Source organism: Myotis nattereri (genome assembly GCF_964212035.1).
Source record: "Myotis nattereri genome assembly, chromosome: 8".
Classification (NCBI taxonomy): Eukaryota; Metazoa; Chordata; class Mammalia; order Chiroptera; family Vespertilionidae; genus Myotis; species Myotis nattereri.
Window position 1 is genome coordinate 37,587,489 of NC_138083.1, and position 13,683 is coordinate 37,601,171.

Sequence of the window (13,683 nt, forward strand, 5' to 3'; positions counted from 1 at the left end):
CTGAGACTGGCCTGGTTTGCTTCCAGGTTTTGTTCTTTTTAAAACTGGTTCACTCAGTGGGTATTTAAGACAAAAACCACAGACCTCGGTCTGATTCAAGCAGAAAAAATAGTATTGGAGGCTGGGAATCCGACAGATCTAGGTTGAATCCCAGCTCTGCCACTTACCAGCCGTGTGGTCTTGTAGTGGGGATAAGAATAGCTTTCACCTCGTGGGTTTGTTGTGAGAAGAAATGAGATGAACTATGGAGAGCACCTACTGGGTGCCTGGCACCCAGTAGGTGCTCAATAAGTGTCAGTTACCTTTCCTTATTTCTGAGCAGAGTATGGCTGTAGCCAGTCTCGCTCCCATCCTCAGGGCCTAACAGTGAAATACTGGTTATATCCTAAGTGCTCAGTCAGTGTGTCTTAAATGAATGGTGAATTTCTCAAAGTCCTTTCAAGTCTTCTCAGCTCATTTCTTTCTTCTTCTTCTTTTTTTAAATCTGCACCCGAGGACATGCATTGATTTGAGAGAGAGAGACATTGATGTGAAAGAGAAACATCAATCGGTTGCCTCCTGTATTCACCCTGACCAGGGGTCAAACCCGCAACCGAGGTACGTGCTCTGACCAGGAATTGAACCCGCAACCCTTAGGTGTACGGGATATTGCTCCAACCAGCTGAGCCACCCGGCCAGGGCCCAGCTCATTTCTAACCTCTATCCGCAGGCTGACTCATGTCTTTCATCAGGTCTGGGAAATTCCTCGAGTGCTGCCTCTCTCCCTTCTCTCTGTTGTCTCCTTGGGATTCCAAGTAGACATTGTGATACCTTCCCAGTCTATCCTCTGTGTCTCATCTCTTCCTTTTTCTCTCTCCCTCGCCCTCTCCTCCCCTCTCTGCTGTGTTCTGGATCGTTTCTCCCGACTCCAGTTCACATTTTCCTCTACATCCGAGGTTAAGCTGCTGCTTAACCTTTCTAAGAGTTTTAAACTTCCAGTTAATATATTTTTTATTTCTGGACGTGTGACCTGGTTCTCTTTCAAATCTGCTTGTTCTCTTTGGAGAGCCTCTTGCTCCTTATTGGTGTTTTTGACTTTTCCTATTATTTCTCTAGACACATGATGGGTGTTTATTTTATATTTCCAGTCCGATAATACACATATCGAAAGTCCTTGGGGATCGACTCTCTTGTTTGCTGTTTCTTCTGTCTTGCTAAGGGTGACGTGTTTCTTAAAGGCTTTGAATTTTTGAAAATTGTCTGTGGGAATTCACTGAGGACTGGGTTGAGGGGTTTTCTTCCAGGAGAATTTGACTTTGCTTCTGTTGTGCATCTGGGAGCACCACAGACCTAATTTTGTATTTTTTATACTTTTAAAAATTGAGCACTTTTCTTAAAAAATTAAAGTCCACAAGACGTGAGAGGGATCACTATTGTAACAGCGGTCATCACTGATTAGCAGTGACACTTTATACACATGGAATAATGCAGGGTTCTTTACCTTGATGTAACATTTGTGAGAGTCATCCATATCGTTGTATGTAGTGATAATTTGTGGAATATTTCATTGGATAAATATGCCACAATTCATTTATCCAGTTCCCCGTTATGGACATTTGGATTGTTTTCAGTTTGGTGCTATTGTGAATGAAACAGCTATAAGCATTGTTGTCTATTACTTTTGGTGAAGATAAGCACTTGTTTTTTATTGAGCAAACACTCAGGAGAGAGATTATTGGGCGATTCGGTATATGGACGTTGGCTTTCATAGATTCTGCCAAACAGTTTTCTGGAGCGGTTGTGCCAATAGCCACTCCCATGAGCCACGTATGAGTTCCAAGTGTTCTCCATCCTCACCAGCACTTGGCATTGTGGTTACTGGTTGCTGCTGTGGTGAGGGTGCAGTGATGTTGTCCTCTGGCTTTCATTTGTATTTTCCCGATGATGAATGGCATGGAACTCCTTGTATATGTATTGGTTATTTTGATACCCTGTGTGATACGTGTTTAAACCTGTTTCCCTCTGTGTTGAATTTACTGGAATTAATTGGAATTCACTGGGAAAGTAAAGTGGCACGTACTCCACACATGTAACCCCTTGGGTGGTGTGTAGGGCAGGGTGCGCTGGTCAGTGGGCTCTTGGAAATTTTTTTCAAAAGAACCTGATTTGTAGCATATTCTTATTTCATGTAAACACGCCAAGCCTGGCCAATTTCAAGCTACCAACTGAGTGGGTCACAAAATTCCTGAATATTTAACAAACTAGTAGCCCATTGCACGAAATTTGTGCACATCAAAGGGGAATTAATTAGAGGAAATATTTTAATATTGTTATTTGTCCTTTCTCTAGAATAGAAGTGTCAGAGATGAAAGAAAATTAGTAAAATGTATATGAAAATCTTCTTCCTGTCAGAGTCTGAGGCATGCCACGGGACCCAGAGTCAAGTCCCTGCACACCCATGTGCACCTCGAAATCGCGTGAGACCCAAACCCGGCCGGCCCCACCCCCATCAAGCCCTTCCGGGTGTGGGGGGTGCAGCTTCAGGGCCCCCATCAAGCCCTGCCAGGTGGGGGGCACAGCCTCAGGTCCCCGTCAAGCCCTGCTGGACGAGGGGTACACCCTCAGGTTGCCCAGGACGAGGGGTACAGCCTGAGGTCCCCCGGCCTGGTGCTGGGGCAGGGGACACGGCTTGAGGTCCCCCAGCCTGGCACCAGGGCAGGGGGCGCAGGTCCCCTGGCCCAGCCCAGCGCCACTTAGCCTCAGGTCCCTGCTGATTGCTTGTTTCGGCTCGTTACAGGAACCCCGCCTCCTCTGTGGGTGCAGCCATCTTGTGACGGTGTGACAGAGTGAGTGTCAATTTGCATATTACCTCTTTATTATATAGGATGGCTCCCCTGAGCCAGTATGGATCATCTCTGTGACACCAGAGTGGAAGTAGCGCCTGGAATGAAAGGAATTGATATCTCTGCAGCAAAATATGCAAATTCTCACACTGACTGGTATAAAACAGACTCATAGCAGTTGAGGTCAGATTTTTGCCTGCAATGAGTCAACCGCCAATTAACAGTAAAAGAAGAGCTTTCAATTTACAGAGCTCTTTGGGTTTTCACAGTGCACATAAAAGGTTGTGGATCCGTTTCTGCTTCTCGTCCACTGATGGCAGACTTGCTGACGCTGTTGGGGCATTTCAGGAAATCCTCTTGAACTTCTGTGCAAAGCAGCAAACCATGATTTTGAGCTAACTGACCTCCACGGTCCCTTCTAGTTCTGGGAGTCTACAGCTAAATAGTCAAGAAGTATTCCACTAACTGTCCACTTTGCTTTATTTCTGTGTTAGCATTGCTGAGGAATAGAGTCTTCCACACACAACTTCTGCAACTAGTGACCCCAAAGTTCACTACACAGCTCTTCCCACAGAAGGTTCTGGAGTCAGGCTGCCTGGACCCGAATCTTGGCCCCACCACTGATGTCCCCTTTCACTGGGGACAAGTCACAGATCCCTCTGTGCCTCCGTTTCCTCATCTGGTCATGAAAACTGAGGGTACAAAACACGGAGTTCCTGGAGACCATCCCTGGACTGCCTCACACCTGAGGCCCCAAGTAGCATCAGGTGTCTCAAGTCAGAGTGGGAGGGTATCGGGCAGATGGTTGTAGTGGCCACAAGAGGACCTGACCTTGCCCACGCTGGTTGCAGGGTTGTTTTTCCATCTTTGCACTTCGAATGCCCACAGTGGTGGTCAGGGCAGCCGCTTGGTCAGTGGCATGCGGCCCGAGGCCACTCCCTTCCCTCAGGAAACCCTATGCCTGCAGAGAAATACCCCGCCCAGCCTTCCCAGACCTGACAAACGTTGGGAGTTCACCACATGAGCTATCGCAGACACGATTTCTTAAGTCTTTTTCTTCCCCCTGGAGCTGCCATTTAGATCTGTCTCCTCCCTCTGAAGGGTAGTGGCAGCTGTGACAGACCTCGTGTCCTGTGCTGTCCAGCCCAAAGGACGAAGGATGCTCACCTGCCCCGTGTGGAGGCCGTGCCTGAGCCTGTGAGGCATGAGCATGCCCAGTGGCCCCTCCACAGGCCTTCATCATCAGACTACTCGATGCATATTTTTCAAATTGGGTTGTCTGTCTTTTTCTGATAGATTTGTTGTTGTTGTTGTTGTTAATCCTCACCCCAGGATATTTTTTTATTGATTTTTAAAGAGAGTGGAAGGGAGGGAGAGAGACACATTGATGTGAGAGAGACACATCGATCAATTGCCTCCCGAACACCCAGATCAGGGGTCAGGGATCAAGCCTGCAGCCGAGGTACATGCCCTTGACCGGAATCGAACCCAGGACCCTTCAGTCCACAGGCTGATGCTCTATCCACTGACCCAGACCAGCTAGGGCTTTTTCTTATAGATTTGTAGGAGCATTTTATATGTTCTGGATATGAGCTTTAGGCAGATACATGTATTGAAAATATACCTTCTCCCAGTCTGAGACTTGTCTTTGACCACTCCTTAATGAAGAGTTTAATTTTAATGAAGTCTTCTTTGTCATTCATTCATCATTAGTCTTTGTTATATCTTCTAGGAGATCTTTAAGAAATGAAGATATTTATCCATGTTTTCTTCTAGAACTTTTCTTTTAATTTTTGTGTATGATGGAAGGTAAGGGTCAATTATTTTTTCATATGCGTATCTAGTTTTGACAGCAATATTTTTTGAAAGAACCATCTTTTCCCCACCAAATTGTATAAATTGTTACATAAATGGAATCACACAGTATGTAACCTTTTAGGATTGGCTTCTTTCACTCACCTTTAATTCACTTGAAATATACCCGTGTTGTTATGTATATCAATAGTTTGCTTCTTTTTATTGTCACCCACTATTCCATGGGTGGATGTACCAGTTTGTTTAATCATTCACGCAGTAAAGGCTATCTGTCTGAGTTGTTTCCAGTTTTGGGTTATTATTATTATTTTTTAAAAATTTAATCTTTATTGTTGAAAGTATTATATATGCTCCCCTTTGTCCCCCATTGACCCCTTCTGGCCTGCCCCCACCCCAACCCCAGGCCTTTACCACCCTATTGTCTGTGTCCATGGGTTATGCATATATGCATACAAGTTCTTTGGTTGATCATTTCCCACCCACCCACCCTCCCGCCTTCCCTCTGAGATTCCACAGTCTGTTCCATGCTTCCATGTCTCTGGATCTATTTTGTTCATCAGTTTATTTTATTCATTAGATTCCACATGAGTGAGATCTTGTGATACTTGTCTTTCTCTGACTGGCTATTTCCCTTAGCATAATACTCTCCAGGTCCCTCCATGCCGTCTCAAAGGATAAGAAATCTTTCTTTTTTTATTGCTTCATAGTATTCCATTATATAAATACTCTGGCTTTGTCCAGAAGGTCATCCAGAAGGTCATTTGGCTATCTGGTCTAATTAGCATATTATGCTTTTATTATTATTGATACCACACCTTTTTTATCCGCTCATCTTATTATTAATAAAGTTGTTGTGAGCATTCATGTACAGGTTTTTGTGTGAACATAAATTTCTATTTCTCTTAATTTATATATTATTTATTAATTTATTTATAAGTTGCCCAAGAGTGCAATTTCTCGGCTGTATGGTAATTGCATGTTATACATATGTGTGTGTTGCGTGATATCTATATATATAAAAGGCTAAGCAACCAGCCAACTGGCTGGTAGGTATGACGTGCACTGACCACCAGGGGGCAAACGCTCATCGCAGGAACTGCCGAGCGACAGCAACTTTGCAGAGTGCCCTCTCGCACTCTGGGACCCCTCGGGGAATGTTGGACTGCCAGTTTCTCTGCCGAGGGACCTCACCTGCCACAGGAACCCCACTCACTCCACAGATGCCCTTCGAGCCCCGGTGCCACCCCGGGTGCAGCCGGCTGGGGAGGGACCACGGGAGGTTGGCTCCAGGGCATGTCTGGCTCATCTCACCCAGTCTCACCCCACCAGCCACCTTCTAATTAATTTCCTCTCAATGTGCATGAATACGTGCACCAGGCCTCTAGCATTTATATATTTGAGCAGTGTAGGTTCACAGCAAAATTGAGTGGAAGTTATAGAGGTTTCCCACATATTCCTTGCCCCCACTGTTGTTCAGACTCTCCCATTACCAATATCCCCCATCAGAGTGGTATACTTGTTATAATCTACTTGTTGTGTATCTACAGGGATACATCATTATCACCCAAAGTCCATAGTTTACATTAGGGTTCACATTGGTGTTTTACACTGGGTTTGGACCGTGCATAATCCACCATTGTGGGATCATGCAGAGTAGTTTCACTGCCCAAGAATTCTCTGCCTATTCATCCTTCCCTCTCCCCAAACCTCTGGTCATTACTGATCCTTTTACTTTATCCATAGTTTTACCTTTTCCAGAATGTCATACAGTTGGAACCATACAGTCTGAATCCTTTTCACACTGGCTTCTTTCACTTAGCAATATGCATTTAAAGTTCCTCCATGTCTTTTCATGGCCTGATAGCTCATTTCTTTTTTGTGCTAAATAAGATTTTATTGTCTGGATGTACCACAGTTTACCTATTCTTCTACTGAAGGACATTTTGGTTGCTTTCAAATCTTGGCAATCTAGGTATATAAAAGCCTAAGCGACCATTACGACCTGTCAACCAAACAACTGGTCAAACGGTTGCTATGACGATGCACTGACCACCAGCGGGCAGATGCTCAATGCAGGAGCTGCCCCCTGGTGGTCAGTGCACTCCCACAGCCAACCTCCTATGGCTGGCCAACCTCCCATGGTTCCTTCCCCTCGCTGGCCAGCCCTGATTGGCCCCAATCGCCAGCCAGGCCAAGGGACCCCATCTGTGCACGAATTTGTGCAGCGGGCCTCTAGTTATGAATAAAGTGCTATAAACATTCATATGCAGGTTTCTGTGTGGACCTAAGTTTTAACTCATTTGGGTAAATGTCAAGGAGCATAATTGCTGGATCATGTGGTAAGAATATGTTTAGTTTAGTAAGAAACCAACTTCCAAAGGGGTGGTTTTATTTTGCATTCCAACTTGCAATGAAATAAGAGTTCCTATTGCTCCACAGCCAGCTGTTTTTAATGTTTTGGATTTTGGCCATTCTAATAAATATGTCGTGGTATCTCATTGTTGTTTTAATTAGGAATTCCCTAGTGATGTGATGTTGAACATCTTTTCATATGCTTACTTGCCATCTGTGTATCTTCTTTGGTGAGGTGTATGTTTGTTTGTTTTTGCCAATTAAAAAAATATATTTTTTAAATTGATTTCAGAGAGAAAGGGAGAGGGAGAGAGAAACATCAATGATGAGAGAGAATCATTGATTGGCTACCTCCTGCACGCCTCCTACTGGGGATCAAGCCCACAACCTGGCCATGTACCCCAACCAGGAATTGAACCATGAGCTCCTGGTTCATAGGTCGACACTCAACTACTGAGCAACATTGTCTGGGCCCATTTTTTTAAATTGGGTTGTTTGTTTTGTTACTGTTGAGTTTTAAGAGTTCTTTGCATATTTCCTATAACAGTCATTTATCAGATATGTCTTTTGCAAATATTTCCTCCCAGTCTATGACTTGTCTTCTCATTCTCTTGACATTGTCTTTTACAGAGAAAAAGTTTTTAATTTTAATGAAATTCAGTTTATCAATTATTTCTTTCACATATCATGCCTCCGTGTTGTATTTAAAAAGTTATCATCATACCCAAGGTCATCTAGGTTTTCTCTTATGTTATCTTCCAGAAATTTTATAATTTTGCATTTTAATTTAGGTCAATGATCATTTTTAAGTTAATTTTTGTAAGTAGTGTTAAGTTCTGTGTCTAAATTCATTTCTTTTGTATATAAATGTCCAATTGTTCCAGCATCATTTGTTGAAAAGACTGTCTTTGCTCCATTGTATTGCCTTTGCTCTTTTGTCAAAGTAAGTTGACTATAGCCCTAGCCGGTTTTGCTTAGTGGTTAGAGTGTTGACCCTTGGACTGAGGGGTTGTGGTTTGATTCCTGTCAAGGGCACGTACCTGAGTGGGACTTGTGCGGGAGGCAACCAATCAATGTGTCTTTCTCGCATTGATGTTTCTCTCTCTCTGTTTCTCCCCCTTCTTCCACTCTCTCTAAAAATTAATGGAAAAAATATTCTTGGGTGAGGATTAACAACAACAGCAACAACAAAAAAGATAAGTTGACTATATTAATGCAGGTCTACTTCTAGGCTCTCAATTCTGTTCCATGGATCTATTCTTTCTCCAGTACCCCACTATCGGTTACTGTCGCTTTATAGTAAGCCTTGAAGTTGGGTATTACCAGTCCCCTGACTTTGTTTTACTCCTTCAATATCGTGGTGGCTATTCTGGGTCTTTTCCTTATCCATGTAAACTTTAGAATCAGTTTGTTAATATCCACAAAGTAAGTTGCTGAGGTTTTGATTGAGATTGCATTGAATCTATAGATCAAGTTGGGAAGAACTGTCATCTTAACAATATTGAGTGTTTTTATCAATAAATGTGGACTATCACTCCATTTATTTAGTTCTTTGATTTCTTTTCATCAGAGTTGTTATAGTTCTTGTACATGTTTTGTTAGATTTATAGCTATGTATTTCAGTTTGAGAGGTGCCAATGTAAATGATACTGTGTTTTTGTCGTTGTTTGTTAATCCATTGATTTTTGTAGAGAGTGAAAGAGAGGGGAGGGAGGGAGGGGAGGAGGAAGGGAGAGAGAGGAAGGGAGGGAAGGGAGGGGGAGAGAGAGAGAGAGAGAGAGAGAGAGAGAGAGAGAGAGAGAGAGAAGAGAAACATTGATATGAGAGAGACACATCGGTTGGTTGCCTCCCACATGTGTTCTACCCGGGGCTGGGGATCAAACCTGCAAACCTTCAGTGTGAGGACTGGTGCTCCAACCACTGAGCACATCCGCCAGGGCAATGATATTATGTTTTTTAATTTTAAATTCCATGTGTTCATTGCTGCTATATAGGAATTGACTTTTGTATTTTAACCTTGTATCCTGCAACCTTACTATAATTGTTTATTAGTTCCAGAAGGTCATGTTTAGTTTTATAAAAAACTGTCAAACTATTTTTCCGGAGGGCTACATCATTTGACATTCCCACCAGCAATGTATGAGTGCTAGGTCTCTGCATCCCTGACAGCATCTGACGCTGTCACTGCTTTTTACTTAGCTGTTCTGATAGGCATGTATTCACATCTCATTGTAGTTTTTCCTTGCATTTCCTACTGGCTATGCTGACTATCTTCTCAGTGCTTATTTGCCGTCTGCATGCCTTCTTTGGTAAAATGTCTATTCATGCCTTTTGTCCATTTTCTAGTTGGATTATTTTTTCACTGTTGAGTTTTGTGGAGTTTTTCTTTCTTATATTCTAGATAATAGTCCTTTGTGGCAAGCATTTTCCCCAAACTATAGTTTTCAGTATACCCTGAGATCTAGTAATGTTATTTATTCTTTACAGCTTTATGCTTCATCAATGTACTCTCTACAATTTTTAAAATTTTTATTGAGTTTATTGGGGTGACATTGGTTAATACAATTATATGTTTCAGGTGTACAATTCTGTAATACATCATCTGTGTATTCTAGTGTGTGCTCACCACCCAAAGTCAAGTCTCCTTCCGTCACCATTTATCGCCCGTTTACCCTCTTTTACCTTCCCCTCTGGTAGTCACCATACTGTTGTCTGTGTCTATGAAGGGTTTTGGTTTGGGGTTGTGGTTGTTTTGGTAGGAAATTATAAGGGTCTGTTTTATACATGAGGAAATGGACGCTCGGAGAGGTAGGCAAAGTCACATAGCCAGGAAGTGGTAGATCTGGGATTCCAGTGCAGATCGTGAGACAGGAGAGCTGTGGGTCGTGGACACACAGGAACGGAGAAGTGATGCCTCAGGAAGGTGGTTAGTCCAGGGCTTGGCTGCCTGTGTTCACTAGAGGAGGGCTATTCATGCCTATCTAGGACAAATCCATTTCTTTTTATTAAATTCAAAATGAATAACCCATTGTGCTTTTGGCCAGCCGCTGGAGCTATCTCAATCCCACCACAAACGGCAAATCCTCTAGCTGGAGAGAAGCTCGCAGCTACCTTCATCCAGGCAGGGTCATTCTGGACGGATACCCTTTCCCTTTCTCATGGTAACTGGCCCAAATGGCCCTGGGGATTTTAGCCTATGCATTTCCTCTCCAAAAAATTAAGTTGTCTGTCCCATACAAAGAATTATTTGGATAAGAAGATGGCTGTGATTATGGAGTTTATTTCTTTTTTTTAAATTGAATTTAAAAAAGGGAAGAGTTGGGGGTGGGAAGAGATTAACCAAAGAATGTATATGCATATATGCATAACCCATGGACACAGACAATATTGGGGAGGGGGCGGGAGCTGGGTGCAGGGGGGTCAATGAAGGGAAGAGGGGGACATTTGTAATACTTTCAACAATAAAGATAATTTTTTCAAAAATAAAAACAGCAGGTTAAAAAAATTGAATTTATTGGGGTGACCTTGGTTAATATAATTGTATAGGTTCCAGGTATACAATTCTATATCATCTGTATTCACCACCCCAATTTATAGTCTCTACAACTGAAAGCCGTTGGAATTTCACATAAATTTTAGAATGAGTTTATCAAGACCTTGAAAGGATTTTGGTTGGGATTGGGACCTAGAGATTAATGTGGGGAGAAGTGGCATCTTTCGCATGGTGTGTCTCCCAGTCCATGAACACAGCATCTCTCTCCATTTGTTCAGGTCTTTAACTCTCCCTGTAGGGTGTGTAATTTTCACTGTAGAAGTCTTGCACACCTTTCATTAGAGTTATTATTCCTCAGTATTTGATGGATTTTGGTGCCCTTGTAAATTGTATTATTTATTTAAATCTTATTTTTGTTTGTCGCTTATATATGTAAATACAATTGATTTTTGCAAATTGACTTAGGTTGCTGTTTCTTGAGATTCTACTCAGGTGATTTCCTTATTTCTCTGGATGACCTCTCTTTGAAAGACCTTATCCACTCCATGCCTTCAGTCACTCTGTCTCCAACCCCAGCCTCTCCCCTTACTGTCCATTTTCCTGGACATCTTCTTGAAGCCTCTGGACAACTGGGATGCTCCTTGGCACCCAAGCCATGGTCGTGAAGGCAGAAAACCTAGCTCCATCACCCACTCAGTGGAACCCTTGGATCAGTCATCACCACTCTTGAAGCCTGGAATTTTCTCTTTGAGAAAAATAGTGTTGACCTCACAGAATTGTTGGAAGGTTCCAGGATTGGAACCTTCTTGGTTGCAATCCAACCAAAGAGTTGGATTGACAACTCTTTGTAAAATGTGAGCCGTGGAGCCCACAGGAGGAGCAGCACTCACTGTGTATCCCACAGACACCACGCAGGACACGTCCCGGTGTGCTTTCCTCCTCCTTCCCTCCTTTCCCTTTGCCCAGACCTCCCTTCTTAAGGGCAGCCCTGCCACCCACCCACAGGAGAAACCCGAGCCTCATTCCTGCCTCCTCCCCTTCCCTCACCCACATCAGAATCATTAGCAACAACTATTGACTCTGCCTCTTTGACTTGTCTCTTAACTGTCTCCTTCCTCTCCCTTCTCACAGCTCCAGCCTAGTCCAGGCCCATCATCTCTCCTCTGCACAGTTGTGGTGCCCTCCTACCTCTTACCCCTCTTGACAGCCATCATCCACTCTGACCACCAGGGGAATCTTCGTGAAACACATCTTCCCTGTGCTCTGAGCCCCATCATAGCATCCCGGGTCCTCCCAGATGAAGCCCAAGCTGTCCACCTGCCTCTCAAGGTCTTTCCTCTCAAGCCCCTTCTCTGGCCTGAGCTTTGCTGCTCTCCCCACGCTGTTTGCTTCTCTCTGAATCCCCTGTGCCTCCTCCCTGTTGTCCGTGCCAGCCCTCTGCCGAGAACTCCTGCCTCCCTTCTCTGCCTGCAGTGGGGTTGCCACAGCCACTGAGGTGAGACCCACACTGCAGGGTGGGAGGGTGAAAGGCAGAGTGTAATCTCTGCACACACAACACACGGCATTTTGATGTGACGGGGGTCCCACTTTTGCCAGAAATCTTTGGGAATAACCTCTTCTCCCCTAGGCTTAGCCATCAGATATGAGAGTTGCCTTGAAACCTAGGATTCAAACAAGTGGGTTCAACCAGATGGACTGCTGGGGTTGGGCCAACCAGAAGCTCCCAGGGCTTTGGGCTGGCCTGATGCCAGCCGGATGAGGTGTTTCTCCCAGGTGCCCTGAGGGGGATCCAGAGACTAAGGCAGGTGGGATTTGGTTGTCCCTCTCCTCAGGCCGGTGGTGCAGATGCCCTGGTGATGTCAGCCTCGGGGCTGGCTGGAGAGGGCTGAGGCCAGAAAGGGGCGGAGACCCACCCGTCCACGTCCCTTTATTTCTCCCCTCCCCTCCCATGCCCCAGGGCAGCGCTTGGTGCAGGTCTCTGGGGCATTTCCAGCAAGTTGTCTTCTATTTTTAGCACAATCTGGGCCTTTATTCTGGTTCCACCACTTGGTCCTCGTATATCCTTGGAAAAGTGAATTTACTTCTTTGGGCCTCAGTTTCCCCTTTGAAAAATGGGACTGGGGTTTTGGGAGGATCAGCTGGAATGGCCCCTCTGAAGTGATTGGTGCTATTGATTGAACCCACAGTGACATTTTTATCTTTCCTGCCCTCCCACTTCCCCAAGGGAGAAGCCTTTGTCTTATTCATACCTGAGGCACTCCTCCCGCCGCTGATGCACAGGAGGTGCCATAGTGTTTTCTGAGTTGCATCAGGTAAGGGAGAGTGATTTGGGAGGAATGGGTAGATGTGGGGCACGGGTGCCCCTAAGTGCACGTACCCATCCTGTCGCACAGGCTTTCATTTTTGAGGCCTAACATCCAGGCTCAAATACTCTTTACTTGCTGTGAGACCTGGGGCATGTGATCCGGGAACTGAGGTGTCCAAGCCTTAGTTTCTCTTCTGACAGGGGGCGCTGAGTGATCCCCACCTCAAAGGGGTGTGACCAGAGTCAGGCCTGGCACACAGTAGGTGCTCAGGAAATGGGAACCAACCTGTCCTCTTCCCTCCCTCCCTCCCTTCCTTTCTTCAATGTGAGAGATGTCTCCAAGGAAACGGGAGGAATTATTTTAAGAAAAGAGCTGAGGGCTTGGGTGGGAGCAGATGGTGGCTCAGGCATCTGGAGGCAGAGGCAGGTGGCTCTGGCCCGTCAAGGAGACAATAGAAACCAGTGTCTCCCCATCCCAGAAAGCTCCAGAGCCTGGAGGTAAACCTATATGGAAGAGCAGAGAAAAAGCATTTCTAACATCCCCTGAGCAGGGACAGAGCACTGGACCCGGCTGTGCATTTGACTCACTCGATGACCCTAGAAAAGCCCCAGCCCTCCTGCTTGTTGGCCTGTAGGCAAGCAGGAGGCCCTACTGCAGAGGGCTGGACAGGGAAAAGGTAGGACGGGGACGGGCTGAGTTCCAGGCTTGGAATCATGTGAGTGAAGATACCAGGGTGCTCCTGAGCCTGGCAGAAATTCATCATTCATTCGCTCACTCACTCATTCATTCAGTTCACATCCACTGGGCACCTTCCTGTGGCAGGCAATGAACACACCTCATTTCAAGTCCTCCTCAGAACATCCCTCTTGTGATATTTTTGTCTCCATTGTACAGA